The 19,276-nt window shown below is 37.9% G+C and overlaps 1 pseudogene; it reads right to left on the reverse strand.

The window, feature by feature from the left end:
* Positions 1 to 1,490: 1,490 nt before the first annotated feature.
* On the reverse strand, positions 1,491 to 6,441 carry LOC143642626 (vacuolar protein sorting-associated protein 8 homolog pseudogene; annotated as a pseudogene).
* Positions 6,442 to 19,276: the final 12,835 nt, after the last annotated feature.

Below are 19,276 nucleotides of genomic sequence, written 5' to 3' on the forward strand. Positions count from 1 at the left end.
AAAAAAAAGAAAGAAAGGTCTTATCATATTCCTGGGATAAATCCTACTTGGTTTTGGTGCATAATATATTTTATTTGTTATTGAATTTGTTACAGTAGTGTTTTGTTGAGTTGTTCCTTTTGTTTTTTTTTTTCTGCCTGTATATTCACAACTGATAATTTTCTGTTGTTTATTTTCTTGCAATTGTCTAATTTTGGTGTCACAGTAATTCAGGCCTCACAGAATAAGTTGATAAGTTTCCTTCTTCTTTTATTTTTTGGAAGAGTTTCTGAAAGATTGATGTTAATTCTTCATTAAATGTTTAGTAGAAATCATCATGGGTTTTCATTTTAGGAAGTGCTTTAATACTACTTCATTCTCTTTATTTGTTATGGTTTTATTCAGATTTTCCTTTTCTTCTTGACTTAATTTCAGTCATTTGTATCTTCTATTTTTCTTAGTCTTTCTAGAGTGTTGATTCTTTTCTTTTCAAAGAATGATCTTTTTATTTTTTAATATTCTGCATTTTTCTATTTTATTCATTAATACTCTAATTTTTATTATTTCATTTCTTGTGTTTATTTTGAATTTTTTTGTTCTTCTTCTTCAAGTTTATTAAGAAGGCAAATTAGATTATTGGGATTTTATTATAGTTTTTTACAGAACTGAATTTCCTTCTGAGCACTTCCTAACTGCATTCCATAAATTTTATGTTGCATTTCTATTTAAATAGTCTTTAAATATTTTTAAATTTTCCTTGTGATTTCTTCTTTAATCTGTTCCTATTAAGACTTTTGAATAATATCATATATTTGTGAATTTACAAATTTCCCTCTTATTGATTTCTAATTTCAGTCTATGGGATTTGGAGAATACCTTATGTGATTATAATCCTTTTTAATGTACTGAGGATTATTTTATTGCCTAGCATATTGTATGTTCTGAAAATGTGCCATGTATACTTGAGAAGAATGTTTATTGTACTGTGGTTTGGTGGAAGGTTCTAAAGATTTGTGGTAGGGCCATACCCTACCACAAATGGTAGGTTTAGAGTGTTGTTCAGTTCTTCTGAATCAGTGTTGATTTTCTGCTCTGTCCAATATTGAAAGCAGAATGTTATAATCTCCAACAATTATTGTTGAATTACTTCTTCCTTCACTTTTTTTACTCTTTGCTTCGTATATTTTGGCACACTCTCGTCTATGTATCCATGTATAATTGCTACATCTGACGGATTAATCATCTTATCATTATAACACATCCTTTTATAATTTTAGCAGTATTTTTCTATTTTAATTTTAAAGTATTTTTTTTTTCTGATATCAGTATAGTTAGTCCTCTTACCTCTTTTAGTGTGGCCTTTGCATTGTATATCTTTTTACATCCTTTCTCTTTCATTATGTTTGTGTCTTTGGTTCTAATATCGTCTCCTAGAAGCATCTGGTTGCCTATTTTCTCCCTTTTAATTCAATTATCTAATCTATTCACATTTAATTTTTTTTTTTTTCACTGAAACACAGAGGCATTTATTGTTAGAGAGGGCAAGTCATACACTCAATGGGTTTAACATAAACATATCAAAAGGTAGGCCCCCAACCCTCTGCAGGTTCTTTGCTCTCTCCATTTCACGTTTCAGAGTTAAACTGCAGCCTGGCCAAAGAAGCTGAAGGAATTCCATGTTACCCAGCAACATGACAGACTTCAGAATATCATCTCATGAACACCATCTATTATCTAGGCTTTGGGAGAAACAGAAAACTCCCAACAGACTAAAAAGCACTTCCAAAAAGCTGGACAGAGATATGTAACTTTCCTTTTGCTGGAGAAGCAAAACAGTCAACCAGACTGGCAAACTGATGCTGTAACAACATGGTGGAAGACAGGGTCTTTGTTGGGCCTGGTGGGTGCAGAGAAGGCTCTGGGCACTGAAATTCAACTCAGAACCTTGAATCCAAAGTGTCAAAGGCAGTATAGGCAAAGTCAGGCAGAGAGGAAGGGCCTTCCTTGGTTGCCTTGCAATAGTCTCTGGGTCTACAGCGCCAGACCTCAGGGAGGCTTTAGTCCTCAGTCACTGGAGGGGGAACGAGGTGCAGCTGGAAGTTCTCATTTTGGAAGATACTGTTGAAAGCAGGGCTACTCTGGGAGCCACTGAATGGCCTGTAGCTCTCACTGCTGCGATTCTGGGAGAGTTCCATGACGAGAGCCAGCCTAGAACTTCCTCGGTAGAGACGGGAAAGCTGATCAAATGCTTGTATTTGCTGTGGATCCAGAATAGTTTCTGAGGTTGCCTTCTTAGCAGCCAGATCCCCTTTGGATGCATGATAGGATGGAGACATTTTCATCTGTGATGAGGTCATCCTTCCCTTTTTAATTTCAGATGAATTTTCACTTAGCTTTCCTGCTTTGTTACTTGAGTTGCATTTGTAGCAAGTCCATCTTGTTTGGCCCTCTATTTCTATGGTGCACTCTTTGTTTTGCAGGCAAAATGAGTGGTACAAATGGCCACAGCTAAAGACGATAATTTCATCAGCCATTTCTTGGCGTCTCTTGTACTGCTGCAAACATATAGAGCAGTAATCTTGCTTGGGATTCAATCCTTTAGTGACTGAAGCTCTCAGATTACACAGTGACCAATGGAGATCTTGGTTTAGAAGGCTAGTAGTTGTTTCCAGCAGGGTTTGTTCGTAGTTAAAGGTATCCAACATTCCCAGTATAAGTCCCTGGATTTCCCTAAGTTTTCCTTTTCCATAAACTGGATCCTGTAAGATTCTTTGCAAGATTGATGGAAGGGCAATGAATGCTGCCATGCTGTTTAGAACTTGCATGGTCAAAGATTTCAGAGCTTCAGAATGCAGATGGGGTGCTGTGGAACTGAACATCTTCTGAGGGGCCATCATTGCCTCCAACAGCGGAAACCAGAGTGCCTCTCGTTGCTGTTGGTTCAAATTATGTGAATTTCTCTGGCAAAGGGCAATTGTCTCTACCATGACATCTTCAACCTCATTCAGTGAGGGATCTTCTTTTCTATTTTCATTTTCATGTGTCAGCTCTCGAAGCTTGCTTTGTAGTTTCTCTAGCATTATTAAGAAGGCACCATGAATATCTCCCTTCTTTTCCAATAAATAAGCAGTGACTTCGTGAAGTTGATACTTCTGGGTAATCTGAATAGTTTCTTCTAGACGATAACACTCAATAACTTGTAGTGTCTCTGTAACTTGGGTTGGGTTGAACTGACACAACAGTTCAATGAACTGCTCTGTAATACTGGGAGATATGTGTAGCAGTTCTTGATTTATATGAAGTCCTTCCCTTGGGTCAAGAAGACTCCTCAAAAATTTGAAAAGCAAAACTTGTTTCTCAAGCTTTTTAATAACTGTTTCAATCTGTCCAGAAAAGTGGGTAGCAACCAACTCTGCAGCTTTACAGGGCTTCAGAGACACAAGTTCCTCAATATGATCCATTGCTTTCTGCCATACTGATTGCTTCTCCTCCGCACTGTGTCCAGGGATGGATAAGATATTATGAATATAATTAAAGACTTCTTCCTCTCTCAGTGGGTCACGTAAATAGCAATCAATAATTTTGTCATACTGGTGTTCTCGTTCATACATAAATTCACAAATTTGATAAAACTCAGCTTTTTCTGCCATACGGATAAGCCGGCTCTCTTCAAATTGAACTATGCCTCCAGCATGCAGCAATTCTAAAAGGACCTGCTGTCTTTCAGAGTGTCGGGAGTCATCATCAGGACTACAGAGGAATTCAAGGACCTGATCAAAAAGCGTTCTGTTTACAAACAGTGTATTGTCAGGTTTTGCAAGCTGCCGGGCAAGAAATGTAAAGAGACATCCTACTTGTAAGGGAGTAAAATCTGAATTCTCCACCATAACCTTCAACAAAATATCCACAATTCGCTGTTGATATTCCACAGCTTGTTTGTCATTTTTTAAATCTTCAAAAGTCAGTGCCAACACATTCAGAAATTCTCTTGTGTCAAAATGTAGCAATGTCCGAACATAGGGATAGATTTCTTCCTCAGGGGAAGCTTCTGCAGAGTGCAGGCGAATTAAAAACTCAAAAACCTGGTTTTTAACCAACGGAACAAGATCTTCAGGTATGTCACCAAGAGGATAGGCACGACCTGCTAGGCAACAGCTGATATATACAAGAAGTTTGTTGCCCATAATGACTTGCTCATCTGTTAGTGTCTTTCCTGCATTCAGTAGAGGAGCAATGACTCTGAAAAGTTTCTCCATTGGACTAATAAATTCATTCATGCCTCTGTTGTACACATAGATCATAGCATCATATAGATGATTTTCCCAACACATGAGAACTACCTGCTGAATATCTAGGCTGGTGATATCCATATGTACAATGAGGGCTTCCACATTTTCCATTAACTTTTTATCTTGGAAATGAACAATCAAGTCTTTCATTACCTGGGGTGTGATCCCCACCAATTTATCACTTAAAATATATGGCTCAAAGCACTCCAAAACCACTCCTTTGGCCACTGAATTCTCACTTAATTTGTCATACATCTGGCTAAATAAAAGATCCTTTCGCTGCAGCAGAAGGCAGTAATCAACTATGACAGGCACCATATCCTGAAAATGTTGCTCCATCACTTGGATTTTTCCCTGGTCTGGGCACTATTTCAGAGCTTGATCTGCATAATGGAATAGGATTTCTACCATCCGATCTGCAACAACAGCCTTTTGCTTACTGGCATCCCCTGATAATCTCACTACTGCTTTTGCTTTTCCTTCATAGAAAGACCATGCAAGAGCCAAGGCTTCTGTAAGACAATCTTGTTTCAGCAGATGATCCACTCTCTCTCTCCAGCTCCTCAGCATCATCACATAAACAGATTTTGTCCCTAAATAAAAGATCTGACCACCATAGCTACTGATGGATTGATAACAAGCCTTCTCTCCAACCAGAGCCAGTGCCTGGCTAACATTTCCTCCAGTAGCTAATGATTTGAAATGGCTGCTATTATACACCAACTGAACTTCTGAGATTTCCACTGTTTCCAATTCCTCTTAGGTTTGCCGATCAACCACATGCAACTTCTCTACACTGTCCAAGAGCACGACTGTGCGTGAGTTTATCCAAGTAAAGTTGATGAGATCATAGTATAGGTGAAGATGCTTTTGCTTTGTAACATGTATTGCTCCAGATTCATCTCTCTTAACCAAGAGAAAATGAACCACATCTCCTCTGCAGAAGGCAAGCATGGGATTCACATAATTATGCACTGCCACAAAATGCCAGGCCAGCAAAGAACACTAGAAGGATCCATCTGTCCATAGGGAAAAGTCATCCACACTTTCAAGGACGGTTTCAATCCAATGACCAGTATCTTTGTTAAGGATGCCATGGCCAATAATGAAAACTGTGTGATGGGATGATCTTTCAATTCAGGCTTAGAATGTAAAGGCTCAATACAGCAAACTTCACCCTTAGAGCCACTGAACAAACATCTAGATTCACATGTTCTCACTCCCATCACTCTCTTAAATGTCAATTCAAAAACAGAGCCTCCACTGTCATTGCAAATTGCAAGCATTGGATCATCTGTAAACTTGATATGCAATATTGCTGTTCCTGGAGGATGAACATCTGTTATTGATCTTAGAAGTTTTCCACTGGCTAAATCCCACATGGTAATCTGTCCCTTAACAAAGCCACAAAGAAGTCTTGAGCAATCGTTGTTGATACTGAGGGCAGAGATGGCACCATACTGACTTCCAACACTAGTGCTACCCAGACAGAGATGCAAAGCTTGATTCTGATCAAATATTAAAGCCAATCCATGAGATGTACCCACTGCTATCAGACTGGACACTGCAATTGCTATAGGCAAGCCAGCATCTACTTTGTCAGCTGCAGACACTATCTGAGCAGAGATCCCCTTTAAAAGTGAATGTCGCATAACTGATCCATGAAGTGAAAAAGAATCAGGTAATTTCTTCTTCCTTTTTAAGTTGGTCCTGTCACCACTATCTGAGCTTGCCACAGATGAAGTATCATAGGAGTGAGAATCAATAGTATCAATATTTAACAACGTAGGATCCTCAAGAACAAAAGACTCATCTTCATCATCAGTCTCATTTAGTATGCTTTCCAGTGTTGGAGGAGTGTCAACTTGAGGAATATCAAATTCCTTATCATCAATCAGATCATTTTTGAGCTCCAGTTCCTTGTCCAGATCTATGTAGGAGAATTTTGAAAGTGAAGCTTCTAGACTGAAAGACTTATTCAGTTCTTCTTCCATAGTCTTGGCACAGAGGCTCGGATCCACATTTTCATGGTCTGGTTCATTTTCCATGTTTGCTCCTAATGTATTCAATCAATTCACATGAAGTTTTTGTTGGTTTTGTTTTGGGCCTTAGATCATAATGAACTGCGTGATGATATCTGAGCTTGCAGCCATGCTGGCCCAAGACCTCCAGCTCATGTCCACATTTAATTTTTAACAATTTTTTTAAATGTTTATTTCTTTCAAAGAAAAATGACAGTAGACAATTGGAAACCTACTTATTCTTCAACTCCAATTATGTTTTCTTTAAATTTAGAGTGACTTACTGATTTACTATTAAGAAAAAACAAAACAAAACCTCCTTTCCCCTTTAAATGTTTACTATCTACTTGTGCTGAATCCCTTCAAAGAGATTGCTCCAGCGTATATATCTCCAGGTCCTCACTTTGCTCCTTTTATCAAAAAAAATGCAAAACACAATTCCATCATGCATTTTAAGAGCTCCAATCATCAAAAATAGGAAAAAAATCTTTGGAATAGCCAATTAAGTTGAATTTAAAAAAAAAAATTCACACAAATACGGTTTGGTTGGGGCAGGAATCCACTCTTATGTTCCTGGTAATCTGATCCCGCTCCATGAATCCTTGTAATTCATCCTCCCTATCTTATCCACATTATGATTTGAATTCAATGATCCAGCTCTAAGGATTGGGATGCAGGGAGCCCTCTCCAATCCAAACCTTTATAGCCAGCAAAACCAAAAAAGAGGAGGCAAAATAGATACTGTAATCAAAAGAAAGTTTCTGGAGGATGATGAGTTATGTCTGTCATCAGTATTAACATATGTACATCAATAACTATCAAATTCCCCAAAACAAGTTTCTGAATGGTGTTCAGATAAATATTAGAAACTTAATCATCATAGAGACTAATCAGAAGAAACATTTTATATTTGCAGTTCAACTGATAACGCCAACATCTGTTACTGTACAGTATATTGCAGGATCTGTGGTTGCAAAAAGTTATATAGTTGAAAAGTTTACTGGCATTGGTACCCATCTAAGTCTAAACTAAATTTAATTTGTAAATTAAGTGTTTTAGGCATTAGTCAATCATGAATATTAAAGGAGAAGGTGAGACTTAATGTATTTCCAACTGAGTTATCTACACCAATATGTTGGAATTCTATATTTTGTTTTCATTTTCTCTTAAAAAAATGAAATAGCAATGTTACAACAGTCACACAGAGGACATGCAGATTTAGCAGTACTGATATTATACTCTATCTGGTTGGAATAAAAGACACCCTGTACCCACATGCATGCTAATAACAGGTCACTCATTAACAGTCGTAACTAAGCACTGTGACAAAATTAGTCAGTTCTTCCCATATTAGTCCCCATTAAAACAAAAAAGAGGGAAGGGAGCAAAATGAATTGTTACAAAATGGGCAATGTAATTTTGCCACAATTGCCAAGATTTAAAAAGCAAAGCAATTGTAGTTACACATAACTGCATAAGATGTTTGAAAGTGTTTTAAGGTAGATTTACTTTTTAACCTTGCCTTTTAGTATAAGGTCAATACTGCCAATTTCATCTGTGACAATAGCACTTGGAATCATACCATTGCCTCCATTATTGATCTGATCTTCCTCAATCCTCCTTTTGACAATCCTAAAATGATTTAAATGTGCTCCACAATCCTTAATCCAAAACATTCTTAACCTATCTCTTCACATATGTGTACAGAAAGACACATGAGAAGGCAAGATAAACATAAGAACTTCCCCAGGTAGGATAACCACAAACACCCCCAACATCCCAGTTCACACAAACCAGAGCAGAATAGATATTTACACAATATAACAGTGTGAAGAGTACGGAGAGTTAACTGTTGATACATTTGGATTTATGTCTTCTCTTTTACTATATATGTCTTTGCTTTTACTATTTATCTTCTATGCATCATATTCTTTTAGGTCCTCCATTGCTACCTTACAAACTTTTATTTAGAGTAAGTGAATATCTTTTAGTGTAACAGTTTAATTCTGTTAATGAAAAAAAAAGTTTTACAATTTTTGGGTTATTTTCTTAATGATTTTGCTCTAGGAATTACAATATGCATCTCAACTTAGAATCTACTTCATAATAATGCAGAGTTTTAGTGATGTAAAGAAACTTCATTCCTTACAGTTATATTCCTTCTCCTTTATGGTGATATTATTTTTATGCATATATCTATATGTATTACAAACCCAATAACTCAATGGTATAATCACTTTGTATATTTCAAGAAGGTGAATGGGAAGCAAGTATCTATTTAGAGCTTGATAGATTAACTGTCTTTTGCTATTTTTGATTCTCTTCTCTGTAAATGTGAGTTACCGTCTACTATCATTCCTTTTCTCTAATCTATCTTTGCTCCCATCCACCTCCTTTGCGCTGTAAATGTCAAACGTATAACATTTATGTATGTTACAAGACCAATAACAATATCATAAACTTTTTCATTTACCTGATTACTCTTTAAATCAATCAAGAGAAGAAGAGAGAAAAAATATACAGTTATATTGTACTTATAATTTCCTACACGTTTACCTTCACTGGCACTGTTTTGTTTTTACATGTGGATTTGAATTTCTATCTGGTGCCACTTGCTTTCAGCCTAAAGAATTTCCTTTAGCATTTCTTCTGAGACAGGACTGCCAGAAAAATTATTTTCTCAGTTTTTTTTTCTTTTTTTTTTTTTTCATCTGTGAATCTCTTTATTCTACCTTTGTTTTGGAAGATAGTTGAGTTGGTTTTTAAGATCCTTGCTTGAATATTTTTTCTTTCAGTATTTTGAATATGTCACGCCAGAGCCTTCTGGCCACCATTGTTGGATGCAAAGTCAATTTTTATTCTTATTGGAGTTCTCTTTTATGTGGCAATTCATTTTACTCTTTATGATTTCAAGAATTTTCTCTCCGCTTTGATTGTGATGTGTCTGGGAGTGGACCTCTGTGTTAATCCTGTTTGTAGTTCATTGAGCTTCTTGGAAGTGTAGGTTAATTCTTGTCATCGAATTTGGGAATTTTTCATTATTTATTTGACTATTTTTTCTGCTCCTCCTTTTTTCTTCTCTCCTTCTAGTGCCCCCATTATGCACATGTGTGCATGATCAACAGCATCCCAAACTCCTCTGAGTCTCTTTTCATTTTTCTTCAGTCTTTTTCTCTCTGTTCTTCCCCTTCATAATTTCTATTGTTCTATTTTCAAGTTTCCTAATATTTTCTTCCCCCAGACCACATATTCTTTTGAGTCCCTCTAGTGAATTTTTCATTTCCATTATTGTACTTTCCAACTCCAGAATTTCCATTTAGTTCTCTTTTATAATTTCTCTACTGACATTCTCTATTTGATAAGATATTTATTTCAAACCTTCCTTTACTTCTTTAAGTGTGGTTTTCTTGTTATTTGAATGGATTTAAAATGGCTACTTTCAGGTCTTTTTCTGGTATATATGTATCTGATCATCTCACAGGCCATTTCTGTTGCTTCTTCCCCTCCCCCCCCCACACACTTATGGGTCATGCTTTAGTAACTCTTTGCCTTCTTATGATTTAGTTTTGAAAACTGGACATTTAGATAATATATTGTAACAACTCTGGAAACTGATACCACGTCCCCCTCTGAGATTTGCTTTGGTTTAGGATTCTTGTTCATTTATTTTCTAACTTTGGCTTGGCTCTTTTTGTGAAATCTATTTCTCCCACAGTGTGAATACTAAGTGTTCTCTTCAGAAGGTATAGACTTAGCAGGGTCCTCTTTGACTCTTTTTCTAGTCTCTTTATTAAGTTCCTTGCCTCATTTGGTATTATGCTCAGCCCTGGAGCAATCCACTATTGCTCTATTGTAATCCACCATGCCCTGGAGTATAAATTTCTCAGCCATCTGGATCCAATTAAATTGAACCAGGACATTTTTTGAAGCTTTGAGCTTTGTTCTGAGCCTGGGATTACTCTTCACAGTGATGTCTTCCTCACTTTTTCTCTTTTTTTAACTAGTTGGTCCTTGTGGTTTAGCTTATTGCTCTTTATTAAGAGTATCTGTGCCTTTGAGAGTGCTTTTAGGCCTGAATTTCCCCAAACTTTGTTCCAAGTAAAGTCATTCCCCTTAAGCATAACTGTGCCACTCTCTGTTCTGATAGCCTGCCTCTCTCCTTGGGCAGAACCTTCTACCAATGCTCTGGATCTTCTGTCAGAAGGATACCCCTGCTTACACGTGGAATGGTTGATGTATATGGTAGCTCTGGTAATCTCAGTTTCCCTCATCTGGCCTGGAAACTGCACCCTCTTAATGAGCTGGTCTGAGGTAGATCAAAGCTCAGTATTGTTGACCTTCTGCACTTGGATGAGAGCTACTGGGCTATGAGTGGGAGTTGTTTTGAGAAAGGATGTATCATAGTTCTTGTCTGTGTTTGTTGGGAACTACAAGACACCTTTGCCCCTCTGAAACAAGGTGCAAACACCGTCGGCCTGTACCCACTGGAGAAAAACCATCACCCTATATGGACAGCTAGAGAGAACCCCATCTTCTTAGCCATACCTGGCTGGAGTAGAACTTAAATCACAATAAGCTGGTGGGAGAGGGAATGGGTTAGGCTCATATGCTACAGGTTCTCACTGTTCTTACTGAAATTTAGTCAATTTCCTTGAATAAATGTTTCTCTATTTACTATATGCTCTTAGAACAATTTCCAGAGGTTTTTGAAAATTAATTTTTAACAATTTAAATTCTGTCTCTAGAGAGAGGGTCCCATGGAACTCCTCATACTACCATTCCAGAAATGGAAGCTTCTTTCTTTCTTACATATATATATGCAATCAAGTAAAGATAGGAAAGCCATCAATAAGATATAAACAGAGTAAATAAAATATTTGTGTTCCAAATGGAGAAAAGCTTACCTTTGAACTGGATTTAGATCTATTAGAGCTGCTAATACAGAAGAATGTTTACCTTTGCAATTGTTCCTTATTGTATGTGTGGCTTTTCAAAGACTCACATAGCACTTGGACTGTGTTTTGTCTTTTTTAAGCTAATTGTGGGTATTAAAACTCTAAGTTATAATTATTATATAATAACATACATAGGGCAAGAAATACATTTTAAGTCATAATTTACATTTTGAAAAAATACATTTCAATTGAGTATATAGCTAAGCTGTTGAAACGAAAGCTTTAGGAACCTTTGATATAACCTGTGACAATTATAGAAGAAGGTTTTTGTTATGTTTCTCTCTGGTGGTGTAGTCCAAACTAACCTCATGAGTTATCACTTCAATTTCTCAACTTGTTTAATCATAGAACTACCTGTATTTTAAGAAAATACATGAAAAAATATGTATTTAAATCAAAACATTTAAAAGAAGACAAAAATCAAATCATATTTGCTGATTTAATCCTAATCTTTAAATTGCCTGGATGGTTTTTGTGTTAAAATAAAATAATTTATATTGATTTCTACAGTGCTTAATACCATACATTAAATTGGGAAACCTTAGCTTAAGTAGTGGTCTGTCAGCTAATTTGAAGTACTAAAGTTTTACTGTCAATAAATAAAACATCTCTCTTCACATTATTTTTAATTTGGGAGTCAGCTGCAATCATACCAAAGCAATAGGTTCACTACCTTCTGTCGCAACCTGTTCTTTAGGAATCCCCCCTGTGTACCATACTATCAGATTGACTCTCAAAAGGCAATTATCTTTTATAATCTAATTAAAATGTAATTCATTTTATGCACAACATGTTTTTGTAGTGCTTTCATGAAAAAGTCTATCAAATCAGACCCATATTTAGTTTGATATTTTAGTTTCTAAGTTATACCACTACCTCAACTCTCTTTAATGTATTAACTTTGACAATAATTAGCAGAAACATCAATAATGACTTCCAGGGAAGCACACAAGTCCCATGAAAATTGGCTGATGAAGGAGACAAAAGAATTCTGCTAAGTCATTCATAGCATTGCAACTTTGACTGAAAATCTTCAATTTGAAAATACTTTGTTCAGCAATTGCTAGTTATGCTGTTATCTAAGTTGCACATAAGATCATAGTTTTGAAAGACATTCTTTATAGGTCATATTTGTGTCATGTTCAAAATATCAAATAAATGACATTTATCTTGGAAATTGTTTTGGAAAGAATCTAGTTCTGCATTAATTTATTTGTAACAATTTACCTTCTACCATAAAGGGACTAAGGTCAAAAACTCTGTCAACGTATATTCAACTATAATAGAAATGACTTAGGTTCTCTGGGTATTAATATTTCCACTTAATATTAAGGGAATGTGTGAACTTGTGCTACTGTGTAAGTAATGAGGCAGTTTCTAATTCACATACCACATGTTATAATTAGGTAATTATAGATTTACCTAAAGGTAATCTATGCCAACCACTTAATTTTGCAGTTTAGGAAACTGAGGCTCAGTTGTGGATGTGATATGTCCGTGGTTCTACAGGAATTTTGGACAGACCTGATACTAGGAAATGATTTTCCTTGTTTACAGTTATTTTTTTCCTCTGCACCATTTTACCTATATTTTATACTGATTTTGCAGGTAAATTAGAAAACATAACAAGAAATACTTTTCTTGCTATTTCTTTTCTGCCTCAGTGTTTCAAAGTCATTACACCCTGCTTTTGAAGCATATGAGCATTCATCTTGCATTCTTATTATTGCAAAGCTTATCTGTACCTGCAAGTCTATGGCTATTGTTTAGTTCCATTCTGTTATCTCCAAAGCATATATTGGGATTTGTTTTGCCTGGAAAATTTGAAGTGCTTATTAAGAATAAATCTGAATTCCATGAATAATGGTATAGCCCTCTGCTTCTTTTGCCTGTCTAGAAATGACTTTAACATGTTTTCATTTCTATTTAGACAAATCAAACCCTACAACATATTGGTATCTGCTTTTCTAGGTAATTTGTCATGGCTAACATAGAATCATTGTTTCTTCATCGACGAGGATTTCAAATGCAATTTCTACAGCATTTGTACTGAAGAACAAAAGGTTAATTTATATCGTCTCCTAGGTGAAATTCTAATGGATTACAATTCAAGGTAAAGGAATAGCTATGCTCATGAAAAACTGATGTACATAAACTGGAAACATCATTTAAACATTCCATTGGTGGGTGAGGTATACAGTAATGGCATTTTTAAAAAACATGCCAAGCATTGCTAAAAAATATGTATGTTGATGTATTTACCTCCTTTTCCATCTTCATATTAAAACACACTTTTTTGCAAATATCATTTCACTAGTTTTGAGTTGGTAATAGATAAGTTATGAGTTAGTTAAATAAAATATTTAAATTTACATTGTTGGTGCAAAAAAAAAGCTTAATTCATGTGGGAACTACATATCTTCAGAACATGAAGAAGGCTTAACTCTAATGTTGTTTTTGGGCAGTTAGCCTAGGGGCATATTCATTCATCATTTTAACGTGTATTGTATATCTACAATGTTCAGTAATCTATGAGCTGGTGAAGAGCCTACAGAGATGAATTAAAAAGTATTACTACCTTGAGGAACTAACTATATGGTAAAAGAAAAATATTGTGTAAAAACTTTTATTTTACCTTTTTGAGGTGTGTTTTGGAGAATCAGTGAGGAGGAAATGAGAATCTGTGTTTGATGATGACCCACATTTTAAAATTTAATGGCTAATACTAACTGAGTACTTGTTAAGTGTCAGGCTCTTTACATGCATTAGCACATTTTGTGTTTTATAACAAGTCTGTGATGCAGTGCTATTTTGATCCTCGCTTTACAGTTGGAAAAATGAAGTCCCAGAGGGATCAAGCAGTTTTCCCTGAGTCACAGAGAAGCGTTGCTGTTTTTGAAATCTGAGTCTTTTATGCTGCCATTCAGTGTCCTTTACAACCAATACTGTGAATCTCATAAGCCTGGGAAATAAGCATTTTAAGAATTTGAATTTTTAAATGTATAAACAACTTTAGCGCATCAGTGATTAATCATGTTACCTCAGTTACTATTTGGCTTATCGAAGATTTGATCCCAGTCTTCTAGTTGCAAATGCTGAGAGGTTTTCTGGATCTGAGCAGTTATACTCTCCTTTGCATACCATGCCTCACCTATTGGCCAATTCTTCACATTTCTTTGAAATAGTCCACTATTTTCTATGTAACCAATCCCTGGGCAATTCAAATTGCCCTCCATTTATGCTGTGCAGAAAGGAGTGTCTGGTAATTAAAGATTCTGAGGAATTCCCAGGAAGCTGTCATGGTGCATTTTATAGGAAATGTCTTAATTATCTAGGATTTCACTTCTTGGCTGTATGGGGTTATTGTTAAGGCATAAGTCATCTTGTGTCTTTAGGAGACTTCCAGAAAGTTGTGTCTAAAGGACAGTCTAGGGCTAGTAAGAAGTGGCTAGAAGATCTGTCTGCTTTGTTAGTTGATATTTGATTATTGTAACTGAAATTTTTGAAACCATTCTACCTGCAGAATGCTCTACCAAAAGGAGTTTTAAGAACACTGACCAAAATGTAAAACAGATGAGAACAGAGTTGCCAAGACATTTAGACACTATTTCTACCACTTTAAAATATTTTATCTTCAACACATATTTCAATTCCTAGATGAATAATACTGTTATTGATTTTCATTTTATGTCTAAGATTACAGCTCGTTTTTAATTTGTAGAGGATTGATTATAAACCTGTCCATTTTTGATGCTCAATCAATACCTATAAGTTTACTCTCGAACTTGATTCTATTTTCCTAAAGTTCAGAACAATATTAATTCAGATAGCTAAGGAAGTCATGAGGATTTTAATCAAGTAATTGTAGATTTTCTGTGAAATATACCTACATAATAATTCAGTAATTATTCCCTTACACATTCTGAAAATTAAAATAGGTCCATAGATTATTTAAGCATAGGTAATGGAATGAAATAGCTCTGAATTCAAATTTCTTTTGTCTTTCATATATTAACTTTGCAGCCTTGAAAAGGGAGGTAAATAAATGTATTGATTGCTGCTATATGGTAGGCATTGTGTTAAGCAATTCACATATAAGTTCATCTTTAACATAATTTAGAAATGTAAATGCTATTTATCTTATTGTAAATCAGATGAGAATAAAACTTAGAGAAATCTTATGATGTACCAAAACCATAAAATCAGGAGGAGGACAATTTTAAGATTTAATTTATTTTTGAATTATTCTAGATACCTTAGTGTTTGCTCAATATTTACCACATGTAGCAGGGTTAGTTTTTAACAATAAAACTTACTTTTTCAGAAATAGAGTACTTCCATCACAGTACTGCTTGGCAGATTTAATAAATTATCACCTGTTAACATGCTGCATAGGCACTAAGGATGCAAAAAATGTTGGCTTCTTTTCTGCCTCCCCACTCATCTTCATCCTTTCTGTCCTGCTGGGTCTTCCCTTACTTATACCCACTTTTCAAAATGTCTATAGTTGGTACAAAAATTAATAATAGTTTAAATTATTTAGTGTATGTCAAGCCCAAGACATGGTAAAACATAAATATATAGATACTTAGAAATGTTTAATTATCATTATCCCACATGAAAGACACAAAGCCTGATCTTTTATAGTTCCAATATTAAAATCATATTAAATTATAATCACCTTATAGATGTATATCCCATCAAAAAGACACTTATTTTTCCTTACATTTTATCTTGTTGAATGATTAAGAAACTGTGACTCTGATTTTCTAGTAAGTTTTGGGGTGGCAACGTGGCAGGAAACCAGGAACAAGGCTCTCCTAAGGCCTCCAGGAACATTATGCAGAAACAGGGCTGGAGCACATAACCAGGAACCAGGCTGCAAGCCTCCAGATACCTTACGCAGAAACAGGAGGAGCTGGGATGGAACTGGGATCGAGGCTCCGAAGTTTCAGGAAGTAGGTTTTATTAGTCTATGACCATAGGGCTTAGCTGAGTAGACTCTGAATGTCTGAGCCCCAGTCAGGGGCTGATACAAAATATTTATAGACACAACGGCTGGTAGTGTTTTCCTAATATGGTAATTCGTTACACTCAAGGGAGGTGATTGGCTGCTTGCTGGTGGCCAGAACCAGAAAGGGTTGTGTGAAAAACTGAGTTTACAGAAGTGGATGCGTGGTTACGGGGGTGAGGGCCTGCTTGCTGCCAGCAGCTTGCTGGCTACATTCCCCCCTTTGATATTTGCTCAGGCGAGTAATTGCATCTTCTTCCTGTTGTGTTAGGTACAGGTATTTCCATACTGCCGGGACCTGGGCAGTTGTTTTCTTTTCTACCAGAGCCTCTGTGGATCACCGCAGACTGCCTATCAGGAGCCGTAAGAGACATGGCAGAAGGAGGCATATGCCTAGCGGGCCTAGGGACCTGATAATCAGGGTTTTGAATCCCCCAAAGGCAGAAAACCACCCTCCGAATAGGTCACCTGAGCTCCAGATTTTCCATGTCTGTACAGACACATGGGCTGGTTCCCTCATCTAATTGGTTATCTCCCTGATGGCTTTCCTTTATTCATCTATTTGGAGGCAACAGTCAGTCCAAATAAATCCCTCCCTCATCTGCTAGAAGATAATCTAGAGCCAGCCTATTCTGATAGATTGTGGCTCGAATTTTGTCCTGATTATCAGCCAGGAAGGTTAGGGCCATTGTGGTCCTGTTAGTTATTAACTCCAACACGGCTTGAAGACGGATGATGCGGTTAAGCATATAAAGGGGGTTCTATAGCCCCAGGACTTGTCTTCGGCCCAGGTTGCAGGTCTATAATACGGGATTATTCATTCTGGGGGCCGCTCATTATCCTTTAAAATCCCCAATGGTTACTCCTGCACTTACACTTCTGTTCTGTCTGGGGCTCACTTGCATAGGGTATCCTAGCTGTCCTCCCCACACCAGAGGGGCTAGGAAAAAGGCTGGTCTGGTGGTTCTTAGTGTGCATGACTCAGTCCACCTGGTGAGCAACTGCCTATAGGATGTCTGCCCACATATCCAATAGAGCCCTGCGGGGGCCAGCCAGGGGCCAAGGATGGCCACATCCTCTCAATATTTAGTCAGATCAAGCACAGGGAAAGAGGATGATAGGCTGTCATGTTCGTTCCCTTTCCAGGTAGTTTTCCTGGTGCTGGTGTTGTATACCTGCTGTCCTAGACATGGGAGCTCACTGACTGGTACGGTGAAGGATGAGCCCCATTGCGCCATGCAAAGTTTCCCTACCATAGCAGTGGCTAGGCTCCACTGGCTGCCCTGAGTCTTGGGGATTTCAGGGAGAGTGATGCTTAGGTTTGCCGGCACTTCTGGGTTTCCCACAGCCACTATTCCTGTTCTTCCACAGACATAACATGAGGTGACAGTGAGAGAGGAAGCTATCTGCTCAGCCAGCTATACAAACAGGTTCTGGGTGGGTCTGGGTAGGTCTGACTCTTGTATGAAATAAGTGGAGTAAGGGGCCCTATTTAGAACCGGTTGGTGGACCCATGCTTCCCAGTGTAGGAGGATGGGACCCTGTGCCATTCATCAGCATGTTGGCAGTTAGGGAGTCCCCAGGACTGTGTGCACCTGTCTACCAGGAGGAATGGGAGTGGTGACCTCCTTAAGCTGGTGTAGTTCAAACTGTACTGAACCTGGGTGCCAGGGGGAAGTGTCCTGCATGTCCCTGAAACCTGTGCTGGCAGCTGGAGCTCACTGCCAAGCTCTCTACCATGGTCCCGCAAGCTTACAATCAGGTGTGTGAAGCCCAGCATCATACATGTGCTGAAGGTTAGGCAGACTGTGGGGCTTCCTTCAGGGGCAGTAGTGGCAGTTTTTCCTTGGTAGCCCAATGAGTATAGCATTACTTGACCTGGTGGGTGGGGTTATAGCATGCTCAGGGAATTTCCTTTGGGGTGCATACAGAATACTGGGTTTCATTAAGAATGCATGTCTGAGAACTGCCCTGGCATGAATACTGGTTATAGAAAACTATGGTCATTTCCACCTTTTCCCCAACAAACATGGTCTTGAGGCATGCCTGACATATGTCATTCTCCTTAGAAGGGCTTATGACCATACCGAACAGAAACAGAGGAGTGAGGCGCATGGTGCTGGCTTTGGGGACTGCCTCCACATGAGCATACAATTAGCCTCAGGGAAGGAATGGAGACACACACGCTGGGCAGCAGCTGGGAAAACCAGGAGGATCAGAAACGCGACTAGCAAGAACAGGGGGCTAAAGGGAGCACCCACATCACAGGAACACTTATAGGGAAAGAGAAGGGGACACTTAGGCTGGTTCACAGCTCCTTTAGGTTCGGCCGTGCGTAGATCAGTTAGCTTTCAGGGGTGACTGAAGCAGGGCCTGAAGCCTAGCTGCTTCCAGTGAGCTAGAGCAGAGCACCGACGATCACTCAGGCTTCAGCCGTAGGCTGGTCAATTGACTTTGGCTGCGATGGAGAAGTGTGTGGTGGCTTCCAGAGAGTGATGTGTGTTGGGTGTTTCAGGATCCTGGGTGCACTCCCAGGGGTCTTCTGCAGTGGCCCTCTTGACCCGACAGTGGTGGATCCACGGGATATTCTCTGCAACTTTGACAGCTGTTGGGGTTGCTAGAACAACACAGCAAGGGCCGCTCCATTGAGGCTGGAGGGAGCCTTTTTTCCAGTCCTTTTGCACATACCAAGTTCCCTGGTTCAAATCCACATATTGGCGGGGTGGGCGGGGTAGATGCTAAAAGGCTTGGGAATTGTTCTAATGCTTTTCCTTTTAGCTCACCTAAAGCTTTTCCTAGCTGAACCAAATGCTGGGTTGGACTTAAGTTTCTAATTCCCCTGAGATTTCCCTGCAAAATTCTAGTGAGGTGTGGTGTCCTCCCATACACTAATTCAAAAGGGGAGAAGCCTGTTTTCTTTGTAGTGGCAGATCTAATTCCAAGCAGAGCTACAGGGAACGCCTGCACCCATGCCAGTTTTGTTTCCTAGCAGATTTTTCCAATTGTCCCTTCAGGGTTTGA

This window comes from Tamandua tetradactyla, chromosome 7, assembly GCF_023851605.1.
Source record: "Tamandua tetradactyla isolate mTamTet1 chromosome 7, mTamTet1.pri, whole genome shotgun sequence".
NCBI classification, from domain to species: Eukaryota; Metazoa; Chordata; class Mammalia; order Pilosa; family Myrmecophagidae; genus Tamandua; species Tamandua tetradactyla.